The sequence below is a fragment of the Periplaneta americana genome, chromosome 7 (assembly GCF_040183065.1).
Source record: "Periplaneta americana isolate PAMFEO1 chromosome 7, P.americana_PAMFEO1_priV1, whole genome shotgun sequence".
Taxonomy (NCBI): domain Eukaryota; kingdom Metazoa; phylum Arthropoda; class Insecta; order Blattodea; family Blattidae; genus Periplaneta; species Periplaneta americana.
The window spans coordinates 187,380,217-187,396,060 of record NC_091123.1 but is presented as its reverse complement, the minus strand read 5'-3'; the positions used below and the strand labels follow the sequence as shown (position 1 = coordinate 187,396,060).

Below are 15,844 nucleotides of genomic sequence, written 5' to 3'. Positions count from 1 at the left end.
GTCAAAACAGGTTTTTCCATAAAAAATAAGTTGTTTTTCTTAAAATACAAAATTTTTGCGTAATCCCAGCTGTGAGGCATGTAAATTTGTCAGGTGAAAAAATAAAAGTGAAATGAACTTGATATGGCCATGGTGCATTTGATATGGCCATGGTCAATTTGATATGGCCATATCAGGAGCTGGTAGGCTTTCACGAAAATCGTTTGATTATGAACAACTAGTAAAAGATACGCCATTAACTACAACACCAATTAACAGAACATTAAAAACTCAATGGAGTACGATGGTTTTCATGAAACAAGTCTTTGAAAAACGCGCATAAAACAAAGGAAAACAGAGAAAAATATGAAGAGGTCACATGAAAACCGCAAAACAGGCAACTGACGCCATATTGCTCAACCTGACTGGATGGAAAACGATCAAGTGACATACCAGGATGCCCTTTCACTGGATGCTGCTGCAATTTAGCGGATTTTTTGGTTAACTAACTCACAATAGGGGGGTGGCCATATCAGGAACATGGCCTTAACAGGAGCACCCACCTTATTTATATTCAAGTGTTAAAAGTAATGTACGAAAGATTCAATATGGATTAAAAATTTTCCATAAGAACTAACCAATATCGGTTCTCTATTGTTAATTAATGGAATCGATTTTAGGGAAGGATTAATTTTGTGATGTTACCATAGCAATAAGGCTTGTTCTTCATTTTGAGCCTCGATTCGATCCTACATATCTCATTATCGCCTCACTCCTGTCTTAACATAACTGAATTATTCTTCGTTTCCACGCGAACTTAAACAAAAAAGTTTGTGAGTTATCAAGCTAGAAACTCCATGTCAAAAAGGTTAGGTCTATGTAGAATTATTGTGGTTTGCTGCTTTTCAATCAAAACCCAAAGCCACATTACTGCAACAATAATTAAGTTCATACGACTCACGTCCGAGCATGTAGAAACCACACGGCCTGCAGCACGCAGACTCAAGCGGAAATGGCGACTCACTTCTTACCTGGAAACAAGAACAACACATCCATGTAGCACAACAACAAGGAAATAGGAAATCACGTGCAGGGCCATCTGCTGGTCAAACCGTTACATGCAAACGAGTGTAATGAAACATAATCTAGGAACGCAAGAATCATGGCTGGTACGATTACTTTCACTGCAGATATTTGTTACCAGGGTGACTGATTACTGGAAAGGAAAAATTGGTCTAATCATTTGCAGGCAAAAACGACTTTGGTGAATTGTTACTGCAGAGAAATTATTGTAGACTGCAGTAGGACTGATATTACTGATATTTAATGAGAGAAATGAGTTTCAAAATTACAATAACAACGCCATCTAAGGCGGTGTAATGAAATAAAAAAACAAATGACTTCGTCTATAAGGGCCTTGGTCAACAACAATCGAAAGCTATGAAAGATAGTCTACAGAGAATGTTTCTGTGTTTGTATGAAGTAATATCGGAAGCTAAATTAACCGATTTGTATAATTATTTATTAATTCACCATTGGAAAGTGTAGTTTCTCTAGATGGACATAATGCTATAATGTTATCACAGTAACTTCTGAGTGAATCGAGGACAGGCAAGATTAAAATAGCTTCTTATGCACAGAAAACTTGATAGGCTATTCTGTACATTCGTTTCCTGTATTTCCTAAACTAATTTTTATGACCAAATGAGTGGTCTCTGGATCAAAATGATCGCATTTTAATTTTTTAAATGCAATTTAAATTAAGTGACATATTAAACGATTTACCCCTCTATCAACCACGAATGTTCCCTGGACCAGATGTCCTATTTTAATTATGTAATTACTTTATATTTATTTCTAACAAGTGCAGCGGAGCGCACGGGTACAGCTAGTATTACAATAAAAATCCCAAGCGTAACCGGAACTCGAATAAGGTTTTCCCGTGGTTCTCCTAAGGCGCTAAGACAAATAATGTCGGGATGAGCCCTAAAAGAAATGGGCCACGGACCTGCATTCATATCCCCATGACACCCCACTTTAATTACTCGAAATTAATTAATAATTACATTCATCATAAATTCATAAATCAATCGACCTCCTACCTAAAAGCCAAATTGGCTAGTCTCTTATATTGAGACAATTCATCCTGCCTAAGGTTTTTCCGTGGTTTTCCTAAGGCGTTAAGACAAATGTCGGGATGAACCCTAAGAGAAATGGGCCATGGACCTATATGCCCTCCGCATAAATTCCCCTTTTTTCTAACAAACGACGTAATGCCATAGTTCAGAGTCTATAAAAGTATGAAATACATGTGCAAGGCCACTCATGTAGTCGCAATGCGAAAGGACAGGGAACCTTTCAATTTGCAGATTCAGAATTCACGGCGTCTCTCCTGGCGCTCTTCACCTGCCTTGTCATCGAACAACAGACGACAGAGTCTTCTCGACTCCTCCTGCACTGCGAAATGACACAGTTCAGTTCAATGTGCATATTACACCAGCCATTTCCAGCTCGTCTTGTCCTGTGATCACTTTGATCACATTTCCGTCCCCTCGCATATGTGGTACCTAAGAGGTTACGTCCAATTTCGGCTTCCCCTTCAAAATTTTCTAGAGCTCCTTCAGTGGAGTAGCTTAACCCGGAGTGAGACTAGTGGCCAACAGGCTTGGAGCTCACATATTTAGTTTCTTATAGCCCCGAATCCCTTGCAAGGACGCGTTTTGCGTACCTTTTAAATTTGTCCTCCCAATTCTCCTCTTTCAATTCAATTCAATGCAATGCAATGCAATTCAATTCAATTCAATTCAATTCGGAACTCGAACCCCGAACTGCCTGCTTGTTTAGTTTTTAACCTGTTAATAAATCTCTCGAGAGAGAATGAGGAAAGCTGTACAAATGCCCAATTAAATATACCTGGGATCAGAGATGTGTTCTTGCAACTTCGGACTTTTATTTTCACAAAGTCGGGATAAAAAGGGGAAGAGTTACCTTGAAGAATAACAACTGAATCCTAACTAATCAATCATACAGCTACCGGGGATCACCGTGAACAAACAGAGGTGACTGGACTAACGGTGTTGTGTCGGCTAACGGCCTCCAGTCCTCTGCAAGGTTAATAGCCCAGCAGTCACCACGCAATGTTAATTTGGGAGAGGTAAAAAGAGACAGTCTGCCTATCCCTGCAGCTATACAAACGTGGCAGGCACAGGTTTGCAGATATCAAAATCCACCAGAGATTTGCGTGCTAATGCATCTGTTTCCATATTTACCACAATCATTTGTCGAGTTAGTATTGATTCTGTCCGCTAGGTCTGTAGGGATTTGATATCCATTACTGAAAAGCAATTTTAAATGAATAAAGGTCAAATTTAAGAACATTAACTCACAATTTCATTTAATCTACTTAATAGCGCCACAATGTATTTCGTATCATATTGTACTGTTAAATAAAATTATTGAATTCCGATGCTTACAGATAATTTAATAGTTATACTGGACTGCAAAAAACAGACTAGCCCCGAGGTGTTCAAAGGCTCCATAGCGGCTTAAATAGTTCTGTGATGTGAATGTGAAAGGCGCATTAAATACAACGTGTGAGCATTTCAAAGTTGAATTTACTACAAATATTCGTAAATTACATTAATTAATTTTTAATTCACTAGCAGGAATCACCAAGATATTTTTAGACAAATTTTATAATGATTTAGGCAATGGTGACATGTGTTCGATTTTGAGCCGAAAATACTTTTTAAAGCATGCAATGTGGAGAAAAAGTTAAATAATAATAATAATAATAATAATAATAATAATAATAATTTCGAGAGAAAAATTGTTCCGGGGCCGGGTATCGAACTCGGGACCTTTGGTTAAACAGAGCAACGCTCTACCAACTGAATTACCCGGGAACTCTACCAGACACTGATCCAATTTTTCCCTCTATATCCACAGACCTCAAGTGGGCTGACAATCGTCAAGCAACCAACATTGAGTGGACACTAACTCTGTGTGACTTAAATTATGGTTTTCTGTTAACGAACAGTGACGTGTATTATGCAAATCAATCATTCAGGTATAACTCCCTGTAAAGTTGATTTGAATAATTTCGAGAGAAAAATTGTTCCGGGGCCGGGTATCGAACTCGGGACCTTTGGTTAAACGTACCAACGCTCTACCAACTGAATTACCCGGGAACTCTACCAGACACTGATCCAATTTTTCCCTCTATATCCACAGACCTCAAGTGGGCTGACAATCGTCAAGCAACCAACATTGAGTGGACACTAACTCTGTGTGACTTAAATTGTGGTTTTCTGTTAACGAACAGTGACGTGTATTATGCAAATCAAGCTTTCAGGTATAACTCCCTGTAAAGTTGATTTGAATAATTTCGAGAGAAAAATTGTTCCGGGGCCGGGTATCGAACTCGGGACCTTTGGTTAAACGTACCAACGCTCTACCAACTGAGCTACCCGGGAACTCTACCAGACACTGATCCAATGTTTCCCTCTATATCCACAGACCTCAAAGTGGGCTGACAACCGTCAAGCAACCAACTTCGAGTGCACACTAACTCTGTGTGACTTAAATTGTGGTTTTCTGTTAACGAACAGTGACGTTCTTTTTTTCTCTCGAAATTATTAAAAATCAACTTTACAGGGAGTTATACCTGAAAGCTTGATTTGAATAATAATAATAATAATAATAATAATAATAGTATAATACTTTATTATTATTATTATTATTATTATTATTATTATTATTTTTTTTTTTTTAATTTTCTTTTTAAGCCACTGAGTAATGTGCTCGTTTAAGCTCGTTTCTGTACAAGAACCTTAGGCCTATTTACAAATAACAAATGAGTCCACTGCAAGAATGATGGATGTCATTTGGAATACATTTTGCAGGAGAAGCAATTGAAAGTTTGAAATGCTTAGCGCCCAAAGCTTATCTGTGATTTTCCGATCATTACTGGACAATGACTATCAGTGTTAATGCCATATAACTCTCTATGTACATTCTATATGTTTTAAGCTATGCATTGACAGTATTGGTTCATTTTCGACAAGAAAGTGACATCCATCATTCTTCAGTGGACTCTTCAAATATGTGCAAAATATTTCAGAATTGTATTACTTCAATTCCACGAGTAGACATCAAACTACTAATTCGCGAACTTAAATTTTGTCACAACATTAAACCGGCGTTTGCTTGAAGCATATGAAGAACAGAAAAAAATAATTTCAACCACTTTCGCTAGCCGCGGGGATCGAACTCAGGACTTCCTGTAAGTAAAACTATTTACCTCGCAGTTATCCCGTTGGAGACATGATGTGTGATACGGAAATATAAATGATACGTAATGAAATATAATGTAGTTAATAAAACAGAAGTAAGTATAATATTTATATGAGCTGTTACTACATAGCATATAGGTCTACAGGCATTTGATGGCGACGTAATAGAACGAACCAATACGTAACAGTCTTCTGTAGTAAAACTCACTTGATCTGACCCTTCTGAGAAACAGAATCGAGATATCTTAACATGACGTGCAATGAAGGTAAGTCGACAGTAATGTGTGTGTATGTAAAAGAGAAAGATCTCTCCAGGCCAGGTCAACGACTCAATAACAAAGGAATGAAAATGGAACTACATTACATGACAATATATGCTATAAGCTCCAAGGCTATTCGTTACTTATCTCACCTTCTGTATACCAATCGTCAAGACAACAGAATTTAGTGCGATTCTGTACATGTACTGCCACATGATCTCGTGGACCAATCCGCTTTTCTTGTGTCATGGGATTGAAGTAGCATTGTGCATGGTTGTTTATGCAAGAGGCATTAATTGTATAATTCCGATTTGTATAGTAAGGTTAATTTACGCAAAACAAAGTAAAAAGTAAGGGAATAGTAAATTATATCGCGGTAGAAGTATGCTAACTGCATTATAACAGAATCGAGAAAAAGTTAGAGAAGACGAGAGGAAGTCAACTCTTCTCTATATCCGAGATTGTGTTATGCACTTAACACATGTATTGCTTACTATTTTTGGCCAATCTTAAAAAAAAAGAATACATTATTATTAATCATTTGTAATTAACATAAATATTTTCTTCTTGGACGCTAACATTTTCATGTGTGATCGCCGCTTGTTATTTGCCAATAGGTGTCATTCATTTTTTATTATTCGTATTTGTCAATAGGTGTTATTCATTTGTTATTATTCGTATTTGTCGATAGGTGTTATTCATTTGTTATTATTCGTACTTATCGATAGGTGTTATTAATTTGTTATCATTCGTATTTGTCGATAGGTGTTATTCATTTGTTATTATTCGTATTTGTCGATAGGTGTTATTCATTTGTTATTATTCGTATTTGTCGATAGGTGTTATTCATTTGTTATTATTCGTACTTATCGATAGGTGTTATTAATTTGTTATTATTCGTATTTGTCAATAGGTGTTATTCATTTGTTATTATTCGTATTTGTCGATGGTGTTATTCATTTGTTATTATTCGTACTTATCGATAGTTGTTATTAATTTGTTATTATTCGTACTTGTCGATAGGTGTCATTCATTTGTTATTATTCGTACTTGTCAATAGGTGTCATTCATTTGTTATTATTCGTATTTGTCGATAGGTGTCATTCATTTGTTATTATTCGCATTTGTCGATACGTGTCATTCATTTGTTGTTATTCGTATTTGTCGATAGTTGTTATTCATTTGTTATTATTCGTTTTTGTCGATAGGTGTCATTTATTTGTTATTATTCGTATTTGTCGATAGGTGTCATTCATTTATTATTATTCGTATTTGTCGATAGGTGTCATTCATTTGTTATTACTCGTATTTGTCGATAAGTGTCATTCATTTGTTATTATTGGTATTTGTCGATAGGTGTTATTCATTTGTTATTATTTGTATTTGTCGATAGGTGTCATTCATTTGTTATTATTCGTATTTGTCGATAGTTGTTATTCACTTGTTATTATTCGTTTTTGTCGATAGGTGTCATTCATTTGTTATTATTCGTATTTGTCGATAGGTGTTATTCATTTGTTATTATTCGTATTTGTCGATAGATGTCATTCATTTGTTATTATTCGTATTTGTCGATAGGTGTCATTCATTTGTTATTATTCGTATTTGTCGATAGGTGTCATTCATTTGTTATTATTCGTATTTGTCGATAGGTGTCATTCATTTGTTATTATTCGTATTTGTCGATAGGTGTTATTCATTTGTTATTATTCGGCGGCGATTGTGAAAATATTGTAATAATAAATTACAGAAAGTTTAGTTTTGTCTTCAAAGAAGTAGATAGGTGATACATCAATATAGCTAAATAAATAGCATAGGCTATAGAAAATACGAACCTCATGGTCATCTGGATTCGAACGCGAGACCTCAGTGAGTTTCATTATTTGTGAGTCGTGACTCGAATCACGAGTCTTAATGAATACAAAGTTCGTGTCACTGAGGTCGAAGGCGTGATAGGCCAGCAGAAGTGAGCGGTTTAACTTTGTAAAGTTCTAAATTAGTAGTAGATCCGTAGATAGGTTTTGCGTTTGCCTTCAGTTACCCCGTACATGGACACATTATAGCTACAACATATACAGTATCTCATTTCATGAATAATCGTGAATGGAGAATTGAAAGTATGACGAGAGAAAAAATTGAGGTACCTTAAGAAAAACCACCTCAACACCGTCCTAGCCTACCAAAAATCTCATTTGTGTTCGCAGGTTTTTGGGAACGGATCTCCAGGGTAGAAAATTCTAGTTGTGTGTCACTCGAGAATAATGCAATAACTCAAGTCAGGCCTGCTGAAACTTTTTTTTAAACAAAAGACTAGAACTAGAACGCCGGAATGGGATGTGGAAGGAAATGACCAGCGACAAGAAATATCCATCAGAACTACAGGCTTCTAAGAGAGAGGGTGAAACAGTAGTTGTCCATTACGCCACTAAGATCAGCGGGGTGGCAGATCAGCCCTGTTCATGCACAGGCATAAATTAGCCCGTCTGAGTGGCATGAAGGCGTGCCGGTGTTCAGCAACAGCTTTTACGCTGCAACCCCGGGTTCAAATCTTAGTGGAATTTGTGGAGAACAAAGAAATTTGCGAGCACGAGCATATGCCCATTTCGGGTATCTATTCATATGTATTCAATTCAAATGTAAATTGTAAATAAAATTTGTAAATTTGAAATTTGAATTTTAGGTTTAAGCGAGATATTCCGATTTTCTCTACCGGCATTCTACCATTGCTTCATTGTAAACCCCCCCCACCCATTTTTTTTGGACACGGGGAACTATTAATAATGGAATTCCTCAAGGATCAATATTAGGTCCCCTACTTTTTCCTAGTGTTTATAAATGATCTTGCCCCCCTAATAAAAGATGTAGGTCATCCCATATTATTTGCAGATGACACAAGTATAGTAATTACAGCCAATAACTCCAACACATTCCAATCTTCAACAGAGGAAATTCTCTTCAAAATATGTGACTGGTTCTCAGTCAATAAATTAGTATTAAACTGTAACAAAACTAATATTATTCAATTTAAATCCTGTCCAAATTCAACGTCGCAAATTTCTAGCGCAATAATAAATAATAGATCCCTATTAGAAACAACAACAACCAAATTTCTTGGCTTAAAAATCGATAATGTGTTAAATTGGAAAAATCATATTAAAGAAATTACCCCCAAATTAAATTCAGCTTGTTTTGCTATTAGATCTATGCAAAATATAGTAAATATCAATACCTTAAAAACAATATACTTTGCATACTTCCACTCGGTAATGAGTTTTGGAATAATATTCTGGGGAAATTCCACAGATAGTAACGATATATTTCTATTACAAAAAAAGAGTAATTAGAATAATAGTAGGTGCCAAATCTAGGGAATCGTGTAGGACTATTTTCAAAAAACTACAAATAATGCCCATGGCTTGTCAGTATATCTTTTCATTAATAATCTTCCTCGTATGTAATCCTGAAAACTTTGTAACTAATTCAACAGTTCATAGCATAAATACACGTCAAAAATGACTTTCATACTCCATCGGCAAGTCTACCGTGCTATCAAAAAGGAGTGCGTTATATGGCAGTAAAAATTTTTAATAGCCTCCCTATCGATATAAAAAATGAAACTCAAAACATAAAATTATTTAGGGCCAAATTAAAGAAGTACCTAATTTCTCACGCCTTCTATTCTGTAGGTAAATTCATGACATTCAATAACACTTCATGAAATTGATACTAAAACTTTGTGTTGTACTAGTAGACTATATTGTAAATCTCTTCTGTATATATTTCATCTAGACTGTGACTATAAATTAAGACTTTATAATAGTATTAAGTTTTTTGACTTGTTCCATATTACATATAAATCACTAGTACGTCCAGTAATGGAATATGGTGCTGCATGTTGGGATCCTTACAGATTAGAGCATATTAAGACACTGGAAAAGATTCAAAAACGGGCTCTCAAGTGTTGTCGTAATAATTCACCATTAAAATGGGACACACTCACGGACAGGAGAACGCGAATTCGATTATGCGCACTGTTCAAAACATACAGAGGTGAGCCTGCCTGGAGAGAAATAAAAAATAGGTTGCAGCCGCCAAATTACTCTTCAAGGAACGACCACTCATATAAATTGAGGGAAAGAAGACAGAGGACGGACACTGGAAAGTTTTCTTTTCTCAATCGTACTATCAGGGACTGGAATACTTTACCTGCAGACTTACTAAAGGCTTTACCAATAACCAAAAATGTATTTAAAAATAGGCTTAAGGACTTTACTAATAGGCGGTAGTATATTATACATACTATTTAAAGGGTGTAATTAATATCTTGTTATTTGAAGTGTTCTATCAGTGAGGAAGTGTATTGTGTCAGTGAAGTGTGTAGTGTCAGTGAAGTCTATTGTGTAAATGAAGTGTGTTGATGTCAGTGAAGTGGCTGTGCAAAGTATTTGAACAGTGAAATGGTTAGAAGTGTTAGTGAAATCAGGTAGAATCAGTGCATTGAGTGAGTTGACAGCGAAATAAGTGTAGTGCCAAAAGGTACTTGTGCAGGTATGAACCTGTCAGAATCGTGGGTCTTAGTTCGAGCTTAGGGTTAAGATACAAATTAGATTTACTTTAAATGTTATTTTAAGTGACCATGCTTCATTTTAATGTAGGATGCTCCTTGTTATTATTATTTTGTTATTATTATTTTGTTATTATTATTATTATTATTATTATTATTATTATTATTATTAATTATTGCTTTTTATTAGTTGTGTTTATTATTAATTGTCATTATTGAGTGTAATTAGTTACCACTGCCACCGGGTATATACCCATTTGCAGTGTGAGTAAATAAATACATACATACATACAGGGACAACATTTTATTTTTACTTGCATTTTTATTGTACCTGCATTTCTGAATGTACTTCACTCCCACCCCTTCACTAATATCCTTGCTCCCGTTAGACACACAAACTTACGGCCGCTGTTGCATTCGAAGTCTTCAAGCAGTGAAGTAAACACTGCAGTGTATAGTGTGTTTCATAAATATGGTTGCGTTTTCTATAGAAGAAAGAACCTATATTAATAATATCGTACTAAAAAATTATATTCAAGAAACGATAAATTCAATTTCAGAGAATATGCTTCAAAATGTTTTTAATAATATGCGTACTGAATTGAAGCCTGCATTGTAATGAACGGCAACCATTTTGAGCAACTTGTTTAAAAATTCAGCTTAGCTTTTTTTGAATTGAGGTGGCTAGAAGCAAAGGAATGCTAGTGACATTTGTAATAACATGAGTTAAGTGCATCCAGTGTAAGCAAAAGTATCTAAAATTTTAGTGGCAAAGGGATATTTGAATCGCATCATACATTAAAATTTAAATAAAAAATTTCACCGATTTTACGAAAGCTTAAATATTTAAACCCCATTTTCTCAAAATTAACTTAAGTGCACTTGCAGCCCTTTACTTATGACCCCCTCAATTTAATTGCACTCTCTATATTGTATGATAACATCAATAATTAATATGCTAAATAAAGTAGACATTACATAACGAACATAGCCGCCTGAAAAGTTGAGTTTTTGAAAAAAAAAAATGTTACTACTCTACTGTACTTTGATAAATTCCGTAAGAGTGATCATCAAACTGAAAATCGTAATATCGTATTTCCCTACAACATAAATGGATACACTACTTTTCTCTCCTATACCTAGTAAAATGATTTGTTTACATATTGCACTAGTAACATCAAACTCCTGTAATGAAAGGGGGCAACAGTGTTTCCGAGTATAGCCAGGTTAATGTTAAAAATGTTGGTAAAAATAAAGTGATGCCCCATACATACATACATACATACATACATACATACATACATACATATTCTAGCTGTAAGCAATGTATGAATACCATGGAATGTTAATAAATGCAATACAATACAATAGATAAAAAAAGTTTTCGGTCGAAACAAGAGTTTCTTTGTTTTTGTGACAAACATGTTATCGATAAGCCAAAAATGAGGATTACTGGTAAATATTACTAATACATCCAGTTCCATTCTGGAGTGCTGTTCATACAAACAATTTGATACCTCGCAGTCCCCGTTTCAGGAGATATTAGGATGTAATATATCGGTTTGGACTTAGCAAGGCTCTGCTCTCTGACATACTGAAATCGATATGGTTGAAAACGAACGTCGAGTGTATAACGGTGGAGGGTAGCCTTTGTCTGTGGTTCCCTGGTCATTCATTCTTCCACATTATTATTCGTTCTCCATTGTGATTACAACGATCGCTATCAGAACGCATATTATCATGATCTCACAGTTCTTTATCAACCGCTCTGTTGAAGCGACGAGTGGAGCGTGCATAATGGACAGAATATGAGTTCTCGAGCTCTATCACGAGTGTCTGCTATCTCTATTCATTAAATTCGTAATTATTTTGCTGTACATTATTTTTATGAATAGAGAAATGACAATTCATAGGAAACTTTTAAATTCTATGTAATATTAATTATATCTCCCATTACATTTGACAATTTTAAAATTACATTTATACACAGATAAAAATAACCGGACAGGACAGAAACTGTACACGCGTAATGTTCATTTACATATAAATATTAATGTGAAATAGTGTGCGTATGTGTAAATGTGTGAATAAGGGACTGATCTTGTATTTCAAACTAGAGGGGCCTTGTTCTTTTCTGATCTGACACCCTCTGATTCTATTTTCAAAATATTAAAAATTGTTTATACAGTGACATCATTTTATTTTTACTAACATTTTTAATATTAACTTGCCTATACCTCTGGATCAACGCCGTTTGCTACCCCCTTCCACGACTGGAGTTCGATGATACTGGCGTAATATACAAACAAATCACTTTACTAGGTATAGGTGGGAAGAAAAGTAGTTCATCCATTTACGTAAATTAGTAAATATTGCGCTTTTGAGTTTGATCATTTTCATTAGGTTTTTGTTTAATCAAAATACAGTACAGTATTAACAATGAGTGTTTTTACTCACGAACTGAGCTGTCCATGCGGACGTATTCATTATGCAGTGTATATTATACTGTCTACAGCACATTAGCGTACAATATAGAGAATGAAGTTAAATTGAAAAATAATCATAATATGGATATTTTTTAAATGGTGGCCGTTCATTTCGATACAGGTTTCAGTTCTAATGTGCATATTAGACTATTGCATCTAATCCCAATTACCAGGGTCGTACTTCGTATCTGTAACTCATGTTGAAATAATTCTGTACCTACTCTATAAAAGAGACCTTACGTACTGTAAATTCAATCTTCACTTCTACCCGATCCGAAAAGATAAAATTACTCACACATGCTACCTACTGTCCGTCCAAGTGGTTATGTCGTAGGGTCGTAGAAAGGAAGGAAATCACGTGACAGTTACTTAACGAGGCCCTTTTATTTAAGTTATTTTAAACATTTGTATGGGTATAATATTACGTAGACGTCCAATTCCTAACAGAAATTAATGTTCCCAGAAAAGATTTAAGACAGTACAGCCACTAGCATTTACAGAGAGGCAAAAGTTGGGGGAAACCGGGATGCGATGTAGGCAAATGGAAAATGATGCAATATTGAAAGCTCTTTCGTCACTGGAAAACGCGAACTTATTTTTGGAACGTACTGTTTACTATGACCGTAAGGCTACTATGACTGTATATGCGGTCTTGGATCTGTGTGGAGGACGGTTGAAGTTCATTAGTAGAAGGGGTATTCAAAACTTCAGGTACAATAAAAATTGAAGTAAAAATAAAATGATGTCCCTGTAGTATGTGTCATACTATTTGAGGCTCAGTTTTTAAATGTGACATTGAAAGTAAGTAAATCTTTCGGTTTGCATTAGTTTATCTATGTAGTTGCACTTCAAACATCATTTCTGTCTATATCAAGACTCCTTTTCTCCTGTCAATGCACTGTGGTTCAAAGGGTCGTCTTAAAATGAGCTTTGCAGCCATTCGTGTGCTTGGGGAGCCTCTGAGATGTTCTCGCTAATTGGCTTAGTTTCCGTGAGATGTGGTTTGCATTTCCATTCCTGCAGGAGAAATCTGAAGTGCGAAGTGGGTTGGAAGCTGTCCTTCGTTCCTTCCTTCAGATTGACTGGATGTCCAGGGCATTCTGGTTTAAACTCCCTTTTGGGATTTGCAACATTGTCCACGGAACACAAGACAAGTAGTGCCAACTTTGAAGACCGCACACGGCTTGAGACATGAGGTTTACCATCTTTCTGACACAGTCTACTTGTTATCCAGCCCGAGTCTGTCTAGACTGGAGGGAGGCGGTGAGGAACTTCTTCCAGCTGAGTGGTCACAAAGCAAATATAGGCTACGTCCTCAGAGTTGCATTACTTGCTTATGCTCACAGACTTTGTCTCACGAAGATGATATCTCCAGCGAAGGCAAAGACAGAAACACAGTTATAAGACAGCAATCCGGTAATTTCAAACTCTGTGGATAAATAAGTGCTGTACATCTAATATCAAGAAATAAAACATAATGTTGGTTGTCAACAAATGCAATATCTACGTAGAAGAACGGTAAAATAAAAAACGATTTTTCTCTATTACTGCAGTAAAAATACTACAAGAGTGAAGACAAGAATGTTTAATGTATACTGTATAAAATCAATTATTTTATACAGGATGTAACTAAAATGTATGTCAAAACTTTGGGGAAATATTTCTCATATGAGCCTTTCAGAGCAGAAGTGGTGTAAGTCAAGAATGGGTATTGAGGGTTAAAGTAAATATTCTGTAAACTAGCCGTACCCGTGCGCTCCGCTGCACCTGTTAGAAATAAACCTAAAGTAATTACATAATTAAAATAGGACGTTTAATCCAGGGAACAACTTTTACAACAGCGCAAGATAATCTGCTTCGCTCATTACCCATTTTTTTTGCATTGCATTTATTGCATATATATTTTATGTATTTTAACACGATTCAATTGAGCATAGTTAAAATTTGAATTATAAAATAATGGATTGCTAAGCTAACGTACTATTACTGCATACTAAATCAATACACTCTCGTTGTTCGTTAATTCTCTGAGATTAAAATGAGTGTACATAAATATTATTTTAAGAAGTACAGAAAACGAATGTACAAAATAGCCTATCAAATTTTCTGTGCATAAGAAGCTATTTTAATCTTACCTGTCCTCGATTTACTCAGGCGTTACTGTAAGAACATTATAGCATTATGTCCATCTAGAGAAACTACACTTTCCAATGGTGAAATAATAATTAATTATACAAATCGGTTAATTTAGCATCTGATATTACTTCATAAAAACACAGAAACATTCTCTGTAGGCTATCTTTCATAGCTTTCCATTGTTGTTGTCCAAGGCCCCGTATAGACGAAGTCATTTGTTATTTTATTGCACCGTCTTAGATGCCGTTATTTTAATTTTAAAACTCATTTATCTCATTAAATATCAGTCATATCAAAATTTTGTAAGGGATAAAACGTATCGGAAATCATTTTTAAAGAAACATTTGTTATGTAACATTTTTCACAGAAATCAATAATAAGCGAGATATTTCGATTTATTTAATTCAGGCCCCCTTATAACCCCCCTTTTAAATAATGTATTTTGAATGCCATATAGCCTAAAATCTAAGTTACAACGAACTTAATTTATATTCCAATTTTCATCGAAATCCGTTCAGCCATTATCGCGTGAAAAGGTAACAAACATACATACAGACAGACAGACATACAAACAAAAATTTCAAAAAAGTGATTTTCGGTTTCAGGGTGGTTAATTATATATGTTAGGACCAATTATTTTTGGAAAATCGAAAATTACCAGAAAAATTTCGGCTACAGATTTATTATTAGTATAGATAGATGATCAAAAGTCCCCAGTTAGCACGAATATAATATATCCATCAACCCGCCGGTAAGCAGTGGGAAAATTTCGGATTGTCTCGCAGCCTTTCGCATTACGTCACAAAGGCTCTCTATATATTCCACAGGGGTTGCATATACAAGTATTTTAAACTCCCTCTCCCAAATAAAAGTTCAGTAAATTAGATCAGGAGTACGTGGAGGTCCAGTTTGTGCGTCATACAGTGTAAGAAGAATTCTAAGAAGGAAATAAAGCCTTGTCGGGCCTTTGTTCATAAAACATATTTTTTATTCTCTAGGTGTGAGAAATGTTTCTCCAAAATCTTTGACGTATGGTTTAGCTACATACTGTAATCGGTTTGGCCCTATTTTTATGATAACATTTTATGTTGATTCTAGTGATAGATTTTCTGGTTAGTAATCAAG

General features: G+C 35.2%; 1 long non-coding RNA gene across 1 annotated transcript in view; it reads right to left on the bottom strand.

Moving 5' to 3' along the window:
- Positions 1–355: 355 nt before the first annotated feature.
- LOC138703840 (uncharacterized) overlaps positions 356–15,844 on the bottom strand; it is a 742,347-nt gene continuing 726,858 nt past the window's right edge. The window contains exon 3 of the long non-coding RNA XR_011333273.1: positions 356–1,010. This is a non-coding gene — a long non-coding RNA (uncharacterized lncRNA). The remainder of the gene's footprint in view (positions 1,011–15,844) is intronic.